General features: G+C 42.9%; 1 protein-coding gene across 4 annotated transcripts in view; it reads right to left on the reverse strand.

The window, feature by feature from the left end:
• Nucleotides 1-19209, reverse strand: part of SHROOM3 (shroom family member 3) — a 341326-nt gene that overhangs the window by 114627 nt on the left and 207490 nt on the right. The window contains exon 1 of one of the 4 annotated variants that reach the window (XM_056111151.1): nucleotides 13030-13147. The exons of the other annotated variants lie outside the window; for them this stretch is intronic. The gene's annotated coding sequence lies outside the window, so the exon portion shown is untranslated. Of the gene's footprint in view, nucleotides 1-13029; nucleotides 13148-19209 lie in introns of those variants that run through there. 4 annotated transcript variants of the gene reach the window in all.

Consider the following 19209-nt stretch of genomic DNA (forward strand, 5'->3'; position numbering starts at 1 on the left):
AGATGTCTTTTGTTTTGAGAAAACTCATCTTTCTTGTCTCAGCAACTCTTCCCCGCCTCTCTATCTAGCTCAAATTATTAAACCACTAAAGCCAACTGCCAACAATGAACACGTTTGACTCTGCTTAATACACACTGGCACAGAGGTAGATGTGCACTTTGACATTGTAATTAAGCACTTAATTCATTCTACAATTTCTCAACTGAAATGAGGAGACCTGGAAGCTTTAAGTTTGCTTTGAATTTCAGTTTAAGTACAAGTGAATTGCTTTATCCTAGAAAAGCTTTTTAAATTTGGGGGAAAAAAATTGGTTTGGCGTATGTTAAAATCACAGCCGGGTCAAAGTTCAAGGCTAGGAATGTTGGATGTTGTGAAGCTTTCTTTGCTAATGCCCAGATCCAATAGCTTTAGACATTGGATAGATAACCAATGTGTAAAGCTAATGACTTATGCTGACTGCATTGCCATTTAACATGTCTTAAGGAGTTCAAGCAAATTTGTAAATGCTCTTTCTCTTGGGCAGTCAGCTCATTTATAATTTTAAACAATAGGAAAAGGAAGCAGTAGTCTGCTTTTACACTTCAGGGTGGCTTGCCAGTCACCCATCCAATGGTCCTCTAAGTGGCAAAGACATCCCCACTGATGTGTAAGGTGGCAGGAAGGCTGTTCCTTTTTCAAGTTCAGGACTTCCCTACCTTTATGAAATGAAATATATAGATCTCTCTCTCTCTCTCTCTCTCTCTCTCTCTCTCTCTCTCTCTCCCTATCTGGTTTGGTTTTGGGGTCACAACTGGCAATCACTCCTGGCTCTGTACTCTGGAAGTGCTCTGGGGACCATATGGGATGCTGGGACTCAATCTCAGGTTTGCCACGTGTGCATGGCAAGTGCCCTACGCCCTATACTATTGCTCCAACCCATACAGTCCTGGTTTTTGGTGGTGCCTGTTGGCTTAATGTTTTTTCTCCCTTTCCCATTCGCATGTTGAAGACCTAACTCTTTATACCTATATTTGGATATGGGGGTCTCTAAGAGAGTAATAAAAATTAAAGGAGGTCATAAGAGTAGGGCGCTGATCAAAGAAAATTCCTGTCTTTAGAAGAGACACCAGAGAGCTCATTTTCGTTCTCTCTGGGCACGCTTTTGCATGTACCTAGGAAAGGCCCTGTAAAGACATAATGAGTAGGTGACCATCTGTAAACTAGGAGGAGGGAACCTCAGAATCTGAACTCAGCTGTAATCGGTATCTTGGACTTTCCAGCCTCCAACCATGAGAAAATTAATTTTAGTTACTTAAGACCCATGCATTCTGTGGTAATCTGTTATGGCAGATTGAGTGGACCAAGACAGGTGGCTATTATAAAGTATATTAAGGAGTAAACAACATACCAAGATTATAATAATTACTATCACATCAATCTCCTACTGATTACCACTGTGAACATCAAGATAATCAAAGTGTCATAGTTTAGAAATTAAGAAAAAAATTCCTGGGGCCAAAGCAATATCACAGCAGGTAGGGTGCTTGCCTTTCACAGTCAACCTGGGTTCAATTTCTGAGACCCCACTTGGTTCCCTGAGACCTGCCAGGTGTGATCCCCGAGCACCACAGGGTGCAGTCCCAAAACAACAGACACACACACACACACACACACACACACACACAAAGAAGGAAAAAATCCTGCTTGTTGTTGCATTGAAAAAAGAATAAAATATCTAGAAATATATTTAACAAAGAGTTGAAAGACCCATTCTCTGAAAGTGATGACACTTTAAGAAAGAAATTTAAAAAGATATTAAAAAAATTGTGTTTGTAAGAACAAATACTGTAAAAATATCTATGCTTTGGGGGTTGGAGTGATAGCACAGTGGGTAGGGCATTTGTCTTGTACGTGGCCAACCCGGGTTCAATTCCTGGCATCCCATATGGTCCCCTGAGCACCGCCAGGAGTGATTCTTGAGTACATGAGCCAGGAGTAATCCTTGTGCATCACAGAGTGTGACGCCTATAACTATATTACACACACACACATATATATATATCCATGCTACTAAAGCAGCCTACAGATTTTCAATACGTATCAAAATTTCAATGGTATTTTAATAAAACAAAAATGCTGCCTGGAAATAAATAAGCACTGTATCACTGTCATCCTGTTGTTCATCAATTTACTTGAGTGGGCACCAGTAACATCTCCATTTGTCCCAGCCCTGAGATTTTATTATTATTTTTGCTTTTTGGGTCACACCCGACGATGCTCAGGGGTTACTCCTGGCTCTGCATTCAGGAATCACTCCTGGTGGTGCTCAGGCGACCATATGGGATGCTGGGAATTGAACCTGCGTTGGCTGTGTGCAAGGCAAACGCCCTACTTGCTGTGCTATTGCTCTAGCCCCTTTATTTTATAATAATAATAATAATAATAATAATAGTGATTATTTTTTTCTTCCAGCCCTGAGACTTTAGTAGCCTCTCCTTACTCATCTTTCCCAATGATTGGAGGCTCTTAGAAGGTCAGGGGAATGAGGCCCGTTATTGTTACTGTGTTTTTGGCATATCGAATACTCCATGGGTAGTTTGCCAGGCTCTGCTGTGCGGGCAGGGTACTCAAAAATCCCTAATATTTGTAAAGGACCATAAAGACTCAGAGTAGGTGAAGCAATCTTGAGAAAGAAAAAAGATAAATCCAGAATTATCAGACTCCCTGATCTTGAACTATATTACAAAGCTATAGTAATAAGAACAGTATAATGCTGGCATAAAACCAGACATGTAGATAAATGGAACAGATAGAGAACTTGGAGATAAACCTTTGTATAAGAATCCAATTAATTTGTGACAGAGAATCTAAGAATATACAAGAAAGGACAGTGTCTCCAAAAAATGGTGTTGGACAAGTGGAGAACACCTGTAGAAGAATGAAACTGGACTGCTATTTCATATCACATATAAAAATGTACTTAAACTGGATGAAAGGCTTGAATGTAAAACTGAAACCATAAACCTCCTAGGGAAAAAGAATAAACAATATTAAAAAGCAGACTTTAGCGGTTTAAGTCAGGGGTTCAGAATGAAAAGATAAAGCATAGTGACTTCTGAATAAATGATGAAGTATTGATTGTATTACTTCTATTACAAGACCTGTAACTGAAAAATACTCTAAAGGTCTGTCATATCCAGTCTTCTTTCGGCACTTATGTTATCTTTATGTTGGAGGGGACCCCCCCCTCCCCCAAGCACCGTGCAGGGGATCTGGGGAGGTCACTCTGGTCCAGCATTGAGCTCTTGCTCTGAGCTATTCCTTGGACCCATTTATACAATCCATTTGCCTTGGTTATGAGTATTGCTTTGTCTGGAATTTCTAAATACTTTTGTAGTTTTCAACTCGAGAAGTACTTAATATTGTATATTAATTTCTTCTAAAATATGCAGAGCACTTAGCTAGTATTATTATCCTGACTTGTATATATTCACTATTTTTTAAAAAATTGTTCCCTCTCTCTGTCTTTCTAAATCATCTAATTTGAAAGAAAAGTTAGCTCATATTTATTATGTTGCTTCAGATTTAGGTAGCATGTTTGTCCCAGTTAGTTCAAATAACTGCTCCAAACTTCTCATTGTTGATGATAGGTCTAGGGAAAAAAAATCTGATTCCATTGTTCTATTTTCATTAAAAATCATTTTGCTTTCTCTTGATAGTTGATGAGAGAGGCAGCTCTTTGATTCAGGGATCTTTTTAAAATTGACTTTGTTCTTTCTTAATCTCAACTGCTCCAGGCATCATTAGCTCCTTTTAATAGAAGTTTCCATTTCCTTTTATCCCTTTGAGGATGGGTTCCAATATCCTCAAAGCAGCACCTTTTAATTGGCCTGGAAAAGGTCACTCTTCAAGAAGAGGAAACAATATGACACATTTCCCAAAGTTAGTGTGCGTCTGTGACAACAGAAAAGGGTGGTTTTAGCAGGGGATATGTATCCCTCTCAGCAAATATTTAGGTGATGTCTGATTACAATTTCAGTGTAATTACTATATAATTACATTTAACCACTTTTAACCAACACAATCCCTGTTATAATGAGTTGGTCTTTATTTAAGACTCACTTGAAGATTTTTGCCTTCCTTTTTAAAAATTTAGTCAAGGGTTGAGGGGTAGTGCAATATTTGAGTGCCTTTCTTCCTTGGATGTAATTATTTTGGTGACACTTTCTTCTAATGACCTGCTCTTCATTTATATAGTTTTGTTTGTTTGAGGGCCACACCTGGCAATGCTCAAGGGTAACTTCTGGCTCTGTACTCAGGAATTATTCCTGGCAGTGCTCAGGCGACCATATGGAATGCCAGGATCGAACTCCAATTGGCGGCGTGGAAGGAAAGTGCCCTATCCACTGTACTATCTCTCCAGCTCCTCAATCACACACTTTCAAGAAAAAGATATAAGATCTTACATGCCCGCTGAGTTTCATGCACCTCCTTCCACACTTTGCCTTTTATATCCCAGGAGTAATTTCTCTAGAGTCTTAGGTGTAATCAATCTTACATAGGCATGGACACAGTTTCTAATCAAAGAAAGCTTTTTGAGGAAAACCTACCTTATTACTTTACTTCTTCTAGTGTTACAAAAACTAATCTGGATCTGGATGGGCACTGAAGGCCTGCGTGGAGGAGGGAGGCTGGGAACCTTTTTCAAAGGGAAATTAACTCCATCAGTGCTGCAGGATGAGGGAGGTAGGGGTTGCTGAAAACACACCCTAGATGTTAAGAGGCTAGTCCTCCACTTCAAAGAGTCAGTGGTATCAAGAATCCTACGGTATTTCATCCATTTTGGGAGGGCAGGGGAAGACCTGGTAGTGCCTCAGGGTCCACACCTGGCTCTGTGGTTAGGGGTCACACCAGGCAGTGCTGGCAAACCCTATGTGGTGCTGGGATTTGAACCAGCCGGAAGCTAGGCAAGCACCATAATCTTTATACTACCTTTTCCATTCCATATTTCATCTCTTACTTTTTAAAAAAAATGTTTGTCCCACAGGTAGGGGGAGGGTGTGGGATGGGGGTATACTGGGGTTTTTGGTGGTGGAGAATGGGCACTGGTGAAGGGACGGGTGTTTCATTGTATGACCGAGACTTAAACCCGAAAGCTTCGTAACTGCTCTCACGGTGATTCAATAAATAAAATCATAAAAAAATAGGGAAAAAAAGTAAGGTGGAGTTCATGCACAATTCAATCCGTATAATCAGTGGCTGAATAAATAGCAGCACTCCTACATAAAAATAATATATTTATTATGGAGGTACTGTAATTTACAAAGTTATTCACAGCACCCAACTTTACAATCAGCCACAATCAAACTCCACATGCACAGTTTTTCCGATCTCAGCCCCATCACGCCAGTATCAGAGATCACTCCTGCTGAGCTAGCTCTGGCGCCATGTGGGATGCCAGGGACTAAACTGGGATCAGCCGCATTGCCAGGCAAATGCTGTAACCACTGTCCTATCAGTCTGACTCCTCATCTCTTACTTTTAAGACCTATTTAAGATCCCTAATATTTGGTTTTTAACTTAGGACGCTAAGGGACCAATATCTGATCCCGGGAAAGGTTAAGTATTACTGTCACACAGACTTACAGATAGAGCACGAATAAACGCTGAACTTCAAGATGGCAAAGCACAAAGAGGCTAAAATAAGTCAAACGAAAACATTCAGTTTGATCGCCTTTTCCCTGGATTATTGCTTGAAGAAAATTAATGAATGTGTTGATTGGTTTATAAACTTTCCAGAATAAAGATCCTTGGTGTCTCCTTTATTTTGAGGAATTGAGTGAAACCTTGAGGTTAGCACACCTAGTAGAAGTAGAATATGGAAAACAAGGAAAGTTTTTGCCCTGTTGTAGTGTTCTTTGCTGAAACACAATGAGGTGCAACTAAATAGTTCAAGTATTAAAGATTTTAGGAAGCAAGGCTGTGTGCGTAATCTTGAATGTCTGAATGGCACTTCTAGTACTGGGTTGGGAGGTTTCATTTATTACAGATCCCGATCTATTTTACTCAGACAACAAATGAACAAATAATCTTTCATGGATATTGTTCATTTACACACATCTACTTAAATAGGCTCTTTTGGTTCCTCCCACCCTCCCTCCCTCCCTCCCTCCCTCCCTCCCTCACTCCCTCCCTCCCTCCCTCCCTTCCTCCCTTTCTTTCTTCCTCCCTCCCTCCCTTCCTTCCTTTCTTCCTTCCTTCTCTTCCTCCTTCCTCCCCCTGATCCCCTTTCTTCTGGGTCTTGCTTGACTATGCACAGGCTTACTCCTGGATCTCTGGATCTGTGCTCAGGAATCAATCCTGGAAGCTCTTTGGGGGACCATAGGTAGTGCTGGGGATTGAAGTGGGATGGGCTGCCTGCAAGGCAACTGCCTTCCCGCTGTACTATCTCTCTAGCCCTTCTCTTGATATTTCTGTATGTGCCATGCTGTGTGGATGGTCACTGCCTTTCCATAGCATCAGTGGCCCATGTGAAGATGGATCACCTCGGGTAATCTGAAGATCCGTCCTAATTTCCCATGGCCTCCATCAATAGTAAAAGACGCAAAATAAGCTCCAAGACCTAGAAGGCATCTTTTGAGGTTACTGAACCAGTGGGTCAAATTCTAGGTGGACGAGTGACCACATGGCTCCCATGAACTGCTGAAGGTGCCCCCAATTTTTTTTAAAGCTTACACAGATAAAGTGATCAAGGTGGATATTATCAAGAAGGTGAGATCTGAGGGACCCGGGAGATCTCTCACAGGACTGGAGCATGTGCCCAGCATGCACAAGGTTCTGAATCAATTGCTGGCCCCTAAGCATCATCGGACGTGGCCCTGTTGGCCCCCAACACCGCTGGATCTGAGCAGGACTGAATATCAGGCCCTTTTATGAAAGCACGTGGTCAGCAAAACAAGACTCAGTATTGGCTGGAGTGGGCCTGAGGCCCCCTGAGCAGTGTCTGGGGCTTGAACAAAGAAGTAGGCAAGGAAGGTGACTTTGCCGAACACACTCCCCTTTCAGCAGCCAGCATTGGTGAAGTGTGCTGAAGAGAAGTGGCCGAGTTCATGTCTATTGAGTGACATTCACTCGACGGTTGGCCTCAGCCTGCTGCTATGGAAACCACTTCACATGAATCAGCTGAGGTCAAAGACTCCTGAAAGAGCCAGGAGGACAGTGCGGTGCTAAATTTTCAGGCACTGACATCAAAGAACCAGTGTTCAAGTTTTCATTCCCTCATTTTCATTTCATTCTTTCAGCTAGGTCTTGTCTTTGCCCCTCTATGCCTCAGTTTCCTCATCTAGCTACTGGGGCTGGAGAGACACTTTCCCCCTGGAGAGAACTAGAGAAATACTAGCTCCCTTTGTTTGCATAAAGTCAGAAAACTGTCCCAATAACTTGCTTCTCCTTGAGTCCTGCCCAAGGCACAAAAGCAACAAAAGTGGCATTCAGGTAAGAATCTAGGTCACCCACACCTTTGTTCTACTGATTGGGGAACATGAGGTTAGATGGGGAGTCACTGCCCTATACAGCTTGGAAAGGAAATCTTTAAGAAAAGGTTATTAGTAACATAAATAATGATCGTGTAAATAGAAAAGAGCTAGAGGGGTTCTGGTCAGTGAGCGTTGCCTGGATCTGTCATTTCTCTAATATTTTCATTTTTAATATAAGTAAAAATCTTAAATTAGGAAAAAATCCACATGGCAAACAAAAAGTCGAAGAGCCTATTACAGGTTTCTGTACTCATCATTTTATTTATTTTATTTTTTGCTTTTTGGGTCACACCCAGCGCGATGCACAGGGGTTACTCCTGGCTCTGCACTCAGGAATCACTCCTGGTGGTGCTTGGGGGACCATATGGGATGCTGGGAATCGAACCTGGGCTGCCCGTGTGCAAGGCAAACACCCTACCCGCTGTGCTATTGCCCCAGCCCCTGTACTCATCATTTTAATCTGAAGTAGGGGAGTGGAGAGATGCTCAGTGGATGGAGTGCCCAGTTTGCATGCAGAAGACATGGGTTTGATCCCTAGCACCCGGAATGGTCCCGCGGCACTGCCATGAGTCACTCCTGAGCACTGAGCCAGGAGTAGCCCCCGAGTACTGCCAGGTGTGATCTCAAAACAAACCAAATAAACAAGCTGGAGTAAGGAATTAAGGATGCTAGATAAGCTGGTGTAGGAAATGATGATAACACACGTATCACATTTTAGAACCTCTTTTATCTATTCCCGTCCTCCCATGAAGCTGTTGGGTATTTGTACTTAGCACTTTGAACTGTGATAAGCCTTGCATTCCGGTGTGAATCCCGACTCTCCATCTTTCTACGGGTATAATGTTGGGCAAGTTTCTTAATCTCTGTGCCTCAGTTAATTTATCTACGAAATGGAGATAATAGTACTTCAAAGGAGCGTTGTGAGGATGAATTGAGGTCCTTTATAGAAAACGCTTAGAATAGAGACAGGCATATGTAAGCCCTAATTAAGAGTTTGGCCATCATTATTTCAAACCTCATTTGGAGAAAACCGTGGATGTAAATGATACATCTATCTCAAAACAAAACAAAAAACCCCAGACTCTTGAAATCCATTCCCACTGCCACCTCCCAAAGACCAGAATCTTCTGACTGATCTCCTGACTGCCGCCCCTCCTTCCTACGCAGGTTCCTTGCCTCTGGCACCTCATGCTCCAACCCATCTTGCCTGGCATGCTGGGTTCAGCTCTTTGGAGTTTCCCTTTTATCTCCTAGTGTTTGCCTTCACTGGCTTCTGTGCGTTCCCATCAGTCAGTTGAAATTTCACATATTTCCCCTGTCCCTTCTTCACATTAGTTCCATCCTATCTTCCTTTCATTTGGGGGGTGGGGGATTCAGAGGCGCACACAGCAGTGCTCAGGGTTTACAGCTGGCTCTGCTCAGGGATCACTCGTGGTGATACTTGGGGGACCATATGCAGTGCTGAGGATCGAGGTCCTGGTGCATAGAAAGACAAATGCCTTAACCCTTATACCAATCTCCCCAGTGGGCTTCTACTTTTCTTGTACCTGACATGAGATCTCAAACATGTACGTTCTGATTCAGCTACCCTGGAACTCTCAGTGTTCCCCAGAAAACCATAAGGGCAACTCCAGTCCTGAGTCTTTGCCCTCAGTACCTGTCCATCCCTACTGTTAGTCCCATCATCTCAAAATCCTAGTGAGCAACATGATATTCCAGAAAGCCAATCCCGGAAATCCATAATAACCTCTATTTTAAATTCCTAGGGCATCTAACACCATGGGCCAAACTCTCCTTTGCAGCTACCTCAGAGCCACGAAGAGAGTTGTCAGATAGCAATTCAGCAAAAATTTCCTGTCCCAGTTTGGGGGAATCAGGAGATGATAAAGACAAAGTCCCTATCTCAGTGAGTTTTGGAACTATTGGAGCAAATAGAAAGTAAACAAAAGCTTAATCATGTGCATTGTACAAGGCACTTGCAAAGCATGGTGATGGCCCCTGAATGGAACCAGTCACAAAGGAATGGGCAAGAAGTGTGTGGTCATCAACCTTTCTTCCCCCTGATTTTGCCCTTTCCTCTGGCTGATCAAACACATGCAGCTGGACCCCAAATATTTTCATATCCTCCTCAAACCAAAAATGACAGGATTCACCTAGTTTTCCCTCCCTTACCCCAGCCTCTTCCTCAAATATATTTCCACCTTCCCTTCCCTTCACCTCTCTTGGCCTATTTATTGAAAATGTGAACCAACTGGTCAGGTACAGTAATCTAATTCTACATTTGGTCTGATGCCAATGCATTGAGGGCATTCAATAAATAATGGTACGTGGTGTGCCTTTCCGAGGGCCTGGCTACTTAGTTCTGAGGTGAAGCTCGGGTCTAGGGAGGAAAGCTCTTGAGACAGTGATGTAGGGGTGCTGGACTCCAGCACCCTCAGAGTCATATTTGCTCTGGTTGCCTGGCCCACAGATCCGGGCTTGCCGGAGTGAAGCTGATGACATGCAAATTCTACTCTCCTGAGTCGTTAGGGTGTGCCCTTCCTCCAGACATCGTTGTTTTTTTTTTTTTTTTTTTTTTCAGATTCAACCTGGGTAAAAGGACAGAAAGGTTTCCTCCCTGTGGGCACACAGACCCAGATTTACTTGCCCTCATTAAGAAAATTATTCTTCCTGTGGGTGGTTCTGGGGGGTGGATGGGGTGTAAAGGCAGAAGTCTGTGGGCTTAGATGAACTGTTCTGAGGGAGGAAGAGCAGGGAAAAGACAGGAAGTCCCTAAAGTGAAATTGCACAGACCACATCCATCCAGCAACCTATCCATCAACTAAGGAAGAGGCAGTATTGCTACAAAGATGAATATTATAGGATCTGGGTCTTGGGAGCTACTCATAAAACATTTACCAAGGAGCCAGAAAGAAAGTACAGGAATAAGGTACTTGTCTTGCACACTGTCAACCCTGGTTTGATACCCAACACCTCATATTATCTTCTGAGCACTTTCAGGAGTGATTCCTGAGCACAGAGCCAGGGGCAAGCCCTGAGAATCACCAGGGGTGGTCCAAAACCCCTGCCTCTCCCAATAATTGGGTCAGAGAGATGGTACAGCAGGTAAGGCACTTGCCTTGCACAAACTGACCAGGGTTCAATCCCCAGCACTACATATGGTCCTCTGAGCACCACCAAAAATGATCCTGAGGACAGCTGGGCGTGGCCTCCCACACAAAACTAAAATTTCACTGAATTAGTCACTTAAGTATATGCATGATTTTCCTCTGATTACCATTTCCTACTCAAGGAGATTCTATATGACTAATATTTTCTAATGTTTTTCTACCTAGAGTTAACAAAGCTTCCACAGCCTACATAAAAATGGCATTCCGTATATTCCCCACTTCATTGGACTCCAGATCCCAAATTTCCTCATTTTATAACCTCTCCTGCTTCGTTCTTTCAATTTCCATTCAGGCATTTACTGAGCTTTTCCAGTTTGACCCACCAACTAGTTTCTCTTTGATCCTGAGTCATCATCCAACACACTCAAGTTTCCAGCAACACTCGATAGTTTCAACTTAGCCTCTAGCTCTCTCTTTTAAGCTGTGTTGTCTCAAACTACAAGGTACTGGACAGAAGTCAAGGGACTTGGCTCCCAGTTCAGGCTAGATCACCTGGCTTTGGGGCAATTTGATTGCTGGCCCACATCTCCATTCACCATCTAGAGAATGGCAATAATGCCAACTGGCCCAGAGATAGAGGCAAAGTTTCATGAGCTCATAGCTGGAAAGGATGATGTACACAGGAACAAAGCAATATCAGGAGGCAAAATTCTGATTTTATGTTCTATCATACAGTTCCCAGCTTTTCTGCTTCTGTGATTTTGGCATATTACTTCTAAAGGCGAGGTCTGAATAATTAACAAGACTCATCTTCTCAAGCACAAACTCCCATGCACAGAGTGAATTTGGCACAAATCAGAATACCCAGTTGTAACTGGCAGCGAATCAAACACTGCCAGCAGGTGAGCAGCTTGCAGGGCACCTGGTCGGGAGAAGAGCTTCTGAAGCAGTATTGAGTGTGTGTGCGTGTGTGTGTGTGTGTGTGTGTGTGTGTGTGTGTGTGTGTGTGAAGGGGCGTTCAGAGAGAGGCGCTCAATTAAACTAAGTTTGGAAAGAGATCACATCACGAAATGAGAACCCAAGCTCTAGGTTTAGAGACGCAGAAAGCTTCCCAAATTATCGCTGCCAAAGAAAAGAAAGAAAAAGGAAACCTCAATGCACAAAGACACCAATGAATTCTCCCCCTACCCCCCCCCCCCAAAACACACACATACACATAGTGGTTCTACAAAGCAAATTATTTAAGTATGAATGACAGAGGTCTCTCTAGAAGAAATCACCCCTTTGTATTGACTTATAATACTCTGACAGCTAACAAATCTGTTCGTGATGTATCCAAAAAAGCAGCTAAAATAAAATCAAGCAGATGGAAAATGAAAACATGTCAAAATTGATGACCCACAGAGAAAGGAAAGTCTTAGTTGTTCTTCCATTGTAACTTTTAACCATAGAAATGGACAAAACAGGTCATTTCTATTTAAAACTTGTGAAAACAACAGAAATTGTATTCCAGAAGAGGCAATCAAGCCTAAAATCAAGGTTGCCCGAAGATCCATCCAATATCCCTCTGGCTCCATGTACCAAGTGGGCACTTTCAATTATCCCAATGGGAATTAAGAGTACTGAACGCCACCTCATTGCCTTCATACTGGTCACACCCCTCCCAGCCCCGGTTCCCAGGATCCCTCAGCTGCCCCCTCACTTACGGGTCATGTTGTTTTCTTGAGTTCTGGGCCCCCAGCCTGGCCAGCATGAGAGCCAGGCAGCCACGTTTGCTGAGTACCATATCCGAAACAGCTCGGTAACAAGATTGGTATGGGAGAGGAGGAGAGCCCAGAGGGAAGAGGAAGAGACTCTTACTCACATCTACTCAGAGCTGGCACTGACTATAAAAACAACAGAACTCCCCCATGCAGAAGCACCTCCCAGCCACCTTGCTTCATCGCTAATTTGCAGTAATAGGCTCCGCTGTGGGCATGAAAGGGAAGAGAGATGGATGTGAGCAAAGGCCGATGGGCAGCAACACGCCCAGCGCCCCTTCGGTGGCTCCCGATTCCATTTTAGGGTGGACTTGGCGACATGGTGGGTGCGTCTACAAATCACCCCATAAAGAGTGGGAAGCACAGAGCTCTCGCAGGACGTGGTGGCTGTCCATAAATGGCCACGGGCTTCTGTCTGGGCTCTTCAGAGTGTCTCCCTGTCACCAGAACTAGCTGCCTGCTCAGGGTTACAGACAAGGCACAGCAGTTCTTTGGGAGACCCAAGTTATGGAACCTTCTGATGGCCTGAAAGGTCTGGTTTCTGATGGCTTAAGGTTAATATTGTATGAGTGTGTCTATGACATGTTCTCTCTTCATCGCTCCTTGTTCAACCCCACTTCACTGTCTACACAGGCAAGGACTTACGAGGCTCGTGGAAGCTCTGGGTTGATCTATGTCATTCATGTGCCTCCCTTTTCACAGGTTAGCTGACTCAGAGCTGGCAAAGCTTTAGGGTCTTCAAAGTGGAAACATCCCATCTTTTGGGACCAGACTCACAGAGAATTCATTTCCTAGGATCAGACCACAGATAAGGGAAAGCACAGATAAGAAGGGCCATTGCGCTTGTTTTACACACACACACACACACACACACACACACACACACACACACACACACACCAACCCTGCGCTGTCCTGTTCATCAAGGCAAACTTAGAGCTTTGCAGAAGACCAGAAAAAAGCTGAGAGGGGTGCTCTTCGTGGATGACTCTTGCTACCTAAAATGTCAAAGCCATTTATTTGTCCTGCCCTATTGCATGCTAGAAAGTTACCCTTTAACTGTGTCCTTTTGAAACACGTTGATTGAAAACCATTTTGATTTTTTTGAATATTTAATGCCAAGGCAATAAAGAAAACCCATGCATGGAGAATAACTAACAACCAATCGCCACTTTTTAAGGGTGAATGTAAATAGGCATCAAACAAGCAATTTCTCAATTTTCTATGCATTTATTGCTCTTAAAAAAATAGGGTGAAGAAATCAAAGTCTCCTCCTGATGAACCTAACAGGCTTGGCAAAAGCTCTCTTTGACCTCCTAAGACACCCTCTTAGGTGTCCAGCTCACGGTCACTCCACCCAATCTCCAAACCCCTTGCTGTATTGTGTGCTGTTGCCTAGTTCCCTCAGGTACCCACAAAAAGCTGCTCATCACAGAGATGCAGAGTCATTCAATCCTGCCAGACCTGACCTGGAGACCGGGGAGGGGCAAGGTATTCTAGAAAGGGGTGCTGAGCCCAGAACCTCGCATGATCCCTTTACCTCCCATAAACACAGACTTGGCAAGTCACATCCTCTGACTCATGCTTCCTAAGCTGGTGATGAGGGTGTTCCCCCACCGCAAGCATTTGACAGAGCCTGGTCTCCCTTCAGATGGAGGACAATGAAGCTTGGATTCATCCCTAGGATACAAAGATTTGTCACTGGGGGTAGAATTTCCTACGAACAGCTTGTTTCTTTCTCCTTTAGTGAGCTTCTCATTGACCTGAAGAGCCAGAGGTTGCCATCAGCTTCTAACACCTGAATATGTTCCTTGTCTCACTAGAACCTTCCCACTTGTAAACACTAAAAAGGATAAAGAAAACACTGAATTTCATATAAAAGAGGGAAAGGAGCTTGAGGTATTTGGAGATATCTCCTTTTTCTCTGAGGCCTGTTCTTTTCCCAAATATAACGACTCTTCCACTGGTCTCATTTTTTGTTACTAAGGTCCTACTTCTGATTCTATTACTAAGTGAGGCCAAGCACCCATAGAGTTTTCATTTGCTTTAGAAAAAAATTATTTGAAACAGAGAGGCGTGGCTTATTGCATCTGCAAATGTTTGTGTTCAACCCCTCCAGGCCCACCTTCCATCATATAGTTTGCCCGTTGAAAAAAAGCACTGTGATATTTTCCTTTGTTTGAAAACCCTGGACGGGTGCTTAAATAAAAGTGCACATTAGAGAACTGTCTTTTTTTTCCATCTAGGAATGAATGCAAAGACTGTAATCCTTGGGAAATTATAGGCAAATGAGATTGCTAGGCATGGTAGGAAAAGTGACTTTAAATTAGTAGTCATTTCAGGGACGAAGGAGTCAGCCTGCTTCTGAGTCCTACCTATATTTTATGTGAAAGTAGCTATGCAGAATATCCATTAGATAATTATCAACTTGCTTCCCCTTGCGTTACTAATGATTTGTGTATTCTTCAGTGAGGAGGATTCTGGGTGAGATTTTGCACTATTAAATATGCCAAATAATCTTTCAATATGAACTTGCCAATCTTGAAATTTCAGAATTACTGTAGAAAACATGCTTCTGATAAAATAAAAGGGATATATCTGTCACACCGTCTGTCCAGCTGTGAGATATACTCAGAGCAACAAGAATGTCAGAAAGCCCTTTTAGAGAATTGGATTAAGAGGTATGAAAACCTGGTAATTCCAATATTTAGTTATGAACAGTCTATTCTGGAGAGAATTGACAGGACTAACAGCAGGATACTCTCTCAGTGAGATGCCAGGGCTAAGCCCTCAGAGACCACACAGGGCAACAGTGGGCCTCTCCAATGCACAAGTGCAGCGGGATATGGCAGCACAGACCAAAGACCTTCCCTAGGATTTGGCTTTGCATTTTTGCCAGACTTGAAGATCCAGGAAATCTTCCATCATATTTTTTTTTTTTTTGCTTTTTGGGTCACACCCCGTGATGCTCAGGGGTTACTCCTGGCTCTGCACTCAAGAATTACTTCTGGCGGTGCTCAGGGGACCATATGGGATGCTGGGATTCGAACGCCGGTAGGCCGCATGCAAGACAAACGCCCTACCTGCTGTGTTATTGCTCCAGTCCCCAGAAATCTTCCATCTTGAGTAGTTTCTGTAGTGAAGGCATACAGATTCTTGAAGCAGCTAAGGTTATTCTCCTCTAAGGAAAGCAGAGGAATATGGAAGGAAATGATACTTTGAGGAATCCCCACGAGCAAATCTGATGAAAGTTTAAGTCAGGTGAGTAACCTTAGAAAGAAGTTATTTCTCTGTTGGCCTTTAGACCTGATCTAGGAAAAATGGAAGTCATTTGGAAAAGTCATGCTTAAATTCTAAATTTCTAGAATTCTAGAGCCTAGATTACTGGGTTGGCTGCTCAGCATCAGGCTGTAGAAATGACTGCTTTCATGAAGAAATTAGACACTGTGATTCCCCTTGTTACCCCCAAATGAAGGCCCCCAAATGAAAAGGAGAATATCCAGATCCCTAGGAGCAGAGGCTGTATTTCCCTCACAGAAGATTGTCACTTCAGAAATATGATGGTGGTACTGCAGATATGGTACAACAGCTAAGGCACTTGCCTTGCACGCAGCCAACCCAGGTTCAATCCCTGACACCCCATCACATCAGTCTGTGATCCCTGAGCACAGAGTCAGGAGTAATCTCTGAGCACAGCCGGTATGTCCCCAAAACAAAACAAAAGAAACATGGCAGAACACAAATGATTCTTGCTTTAGAGAAACTAGGGCCATGATGAACTGACCATACTGCTGAGAAGAGGAATAGAAATGGGGTGACCTGGATGCAGTATGAGGTGTCTCCTCTACTTTAGCTGGGTCACTACGTGGACATTTAATTTATAGTCTCACAGGTCTAGTAGCAAGGCATTTTGAAGACAGAAATTTAAACTATCAAGTCAATAGTAACAGGTACTTTAGATCTCTCTTCTCCGTCTCCCATTTATATCCTCAATATTTAAAATTGATTCTAAGAAATAATCAGTACTTATAAATATAAGAATGGAACTCTGTAATTAATAGATAGCCAAACCTGATTTTTTTTTTTTTTTGGCGCCTTTGGTCACACCCGGTGATGCTCAGTGGTTACTCCTCGCTCTGCACTCAGGAATTACTCCTGGCAGTGCTTGGGGGACCATATGGGATGCCGGGAGTTGAACTCGAGTCGACCGAGTGCAAGGCAAACACCCTACCTGCCGTACTATGGCTTCGGCCTGCCAAACCTGATTTAAGAAAAAGGTGTGGAACTATCAGAAAGGAGTTCTAAAACATGGCTGGTCAATTCTACTCTTGTTATTTAGCATGTCTCTATGTACTTAGTTCAATACTTTGCTCTCATAAATATATTTTCCTTCTTATATAATAATTTCCTTCTTATATAATAATAACACAGATATTTAAAAAAAAACTTGGAAAAAAGCAAAGTCAGCCTTTGAAGAACATCAAATATGGCTGGAGATTGGCCTTAATCATTTTGGAACTTGAGGATGCTTTCTCTTTTTGCAACATTGCAGATGAAGTGCTTAGAATTTGATAAATTATAAACCTAATGAGGCTTCTAACTCCTCTAGCCAGTCATTAGGTGCCAGGAAATGATCGTTGTTACTTAATTATAAGATGAAACTAAACATTGAGAAACGTTGAAAGTGATCTGATTGGCCAATACACCAAAGACTAATTCCACAGGCATGGCCTCTACGTACCAATTAAAGCTGCATCACCCGTAAAAGAAAAAACAAAAACCTACTTGCCCCTGGCTGTGTACTATGTTGTCATTTTCAGATTAGAACAACAAAACAATTCCAGTCTAGGGCACTTCCTGTGCACCAATGAGTGGTCGCTTCCTAACAGAGAGTAAAGACTCCTCTTATGGGCTCACAGCTCCTCAGAAAATGCCCTTATTTTCACTATGACCACACCCAAAATCAAAGTTAGTCTGAAAGGAAACAAAAGCAACCAGTCTTTGTTTGACTAGTTATCTAGTTATCTTGACGAGTTAGCTAAAAGAAAAATAATAAAGAGTTTCCTCAAAGGAAAGTGTCTAGGAGGAGATGTTTGATTTTGATTTTCAGAGTGCAATTCCTGGGCATAGTGGAAATGAATAGTGCAAGGAGATAAGTTGAGTTCTTTTCATCAGTGAAGGTTCTACTGGTGTACAGAGTTATTTTTTATTTTTGGGGGTTTCTTGGTCACACCCAATGGTACTTAGGCGTTACACCTGCCATCTTGGGGGTCACTCCCAGTGGTTCTTGGGGAACCATGTGGTCCCCTAAAAATTGGAGGTTTTAGCCTGAAGAGCATGCCTTTGAATTATCTCCCCAATCCAATATTCAAAATCATTTTAAAAAAATCACTGATGTTTCTAAACAAAATTTTTATTTCTAGTATTATAGAAAGTATAACTTTTGGGTGGGCTGAGCAATACCACAGCGGATAGGACATTTGCCTTGCACATGGTGGACCCGTTCGACACGAGTTCAATTCCTCTGCCCCTCTTGGAGAGCCGGGCAAGCTACTGAGAGTATCTCACTCGCACGGCAGAGCCTGGCAAGCTACCCATGACGTATTCGATATGCCAAACACAGTAACAACAAGTGTCACAATGTTACTGCGCCCGCTGGAGCAAATCCATGAACAATGGGAGAACAGTGACAGTGAACTTCTAGGTACAGGACTATACCTGAAAGTACTCAGGGCTTCTTCTTGGCTCTGTGCTCAAGGATCACTCTGGTGCTGCACAGGGGACCATAAGAGGTGCCAGGGATCAAAATGGGGGCCAGTCACTTGCAAAGCAAGCACCTTACCCCTAGTACTGGTCCTCTGGATCCAATATCCATTATACTTCTATGTGATTTTCTGCCAACACTGATTTCATCAAAGTCATGCTTTTCAATTCTGGAGTCTGCTTCTCATGTGCCTTAAGATAAAAGATTCCAGTTGAGAAACAGCCTCAGCTTCCAGGATGCCTGGGTTCCACCCCGAAGCTGCCATTTAAGCATGATGTTGGTATTTAGGTAAGGAGAGAAGAGATATAATTTTAAATTTTGCCTAAATGCAAGCACTTCCCAAATTAAGTATAATCTGTTTTGCAGTAGCTGGATTTTTGTGGAGGGGTAAGCTCTTATCAGAAAAGGATGATAACATCCCTGTCACTTGAGGTAAGGGTTCAATGAGTCAACATACCCCCAAACAGCACAGTAAGTGCAATCAATGCTAGTTTAAAAGCATTATTTTTGCCTTTTCTTCTATTTGGATATGGCTACAGGAAACAGACTCAGGAAACCAGTGTCAAAGAATGATGAGAAGTAGTAATAAATAAACATAAAGTTGATGCCAGGAAAGCTTACTCTCCCCACCCTCAGCCCAAGTTGACACAGTAAATCAAATTCCCTAGGAATGTTTATTAGTTTTTATTCATGATCTTAAACATACGACTAACAATACTGGTGACATTTCTAGTCACTATTAAATTCCCAGAAACTACAAACATGGATATACTGCACTTGTTTCCATTTTTATCATCCCGTTCTCTCGTCAGCCCACCTGCATCATTCTTTTGAAATTGCTTTTATCAAAGTCACTATGACTGTCTCAATCTTGTCAAAGTCAGCGGGGTGTGAGACACACTTGGGATTTCTTGGTGCAGGAGGCACCACACTCTGGCCAGAATTCCCTTTAACAATTTCTTTTCTTGCTTTTTTGGTTTTGGGTTCACATCTGGTGGCACTCAGGGTTTATTTCTGGTTCTGCATTCAGGGACCATTCTTGTTGGGATCTGAGGATCATT

Source organism: Sorex fumeus, unplaced genomic scaffold (genome assembly GCF_029834395.1).
Source record: "Sorex fumeus unplaced genomic scaffold, SorFum_2.1 ptg000013l, whole genome shotgun sequence".
NCBI classification, from domain to species: domain Eukaryota; kingdom Metazoa; phylum Chordata; class Mammalia; order Eulipotyphla; family Soricidae; genus Sorex; species Sorex fumeus.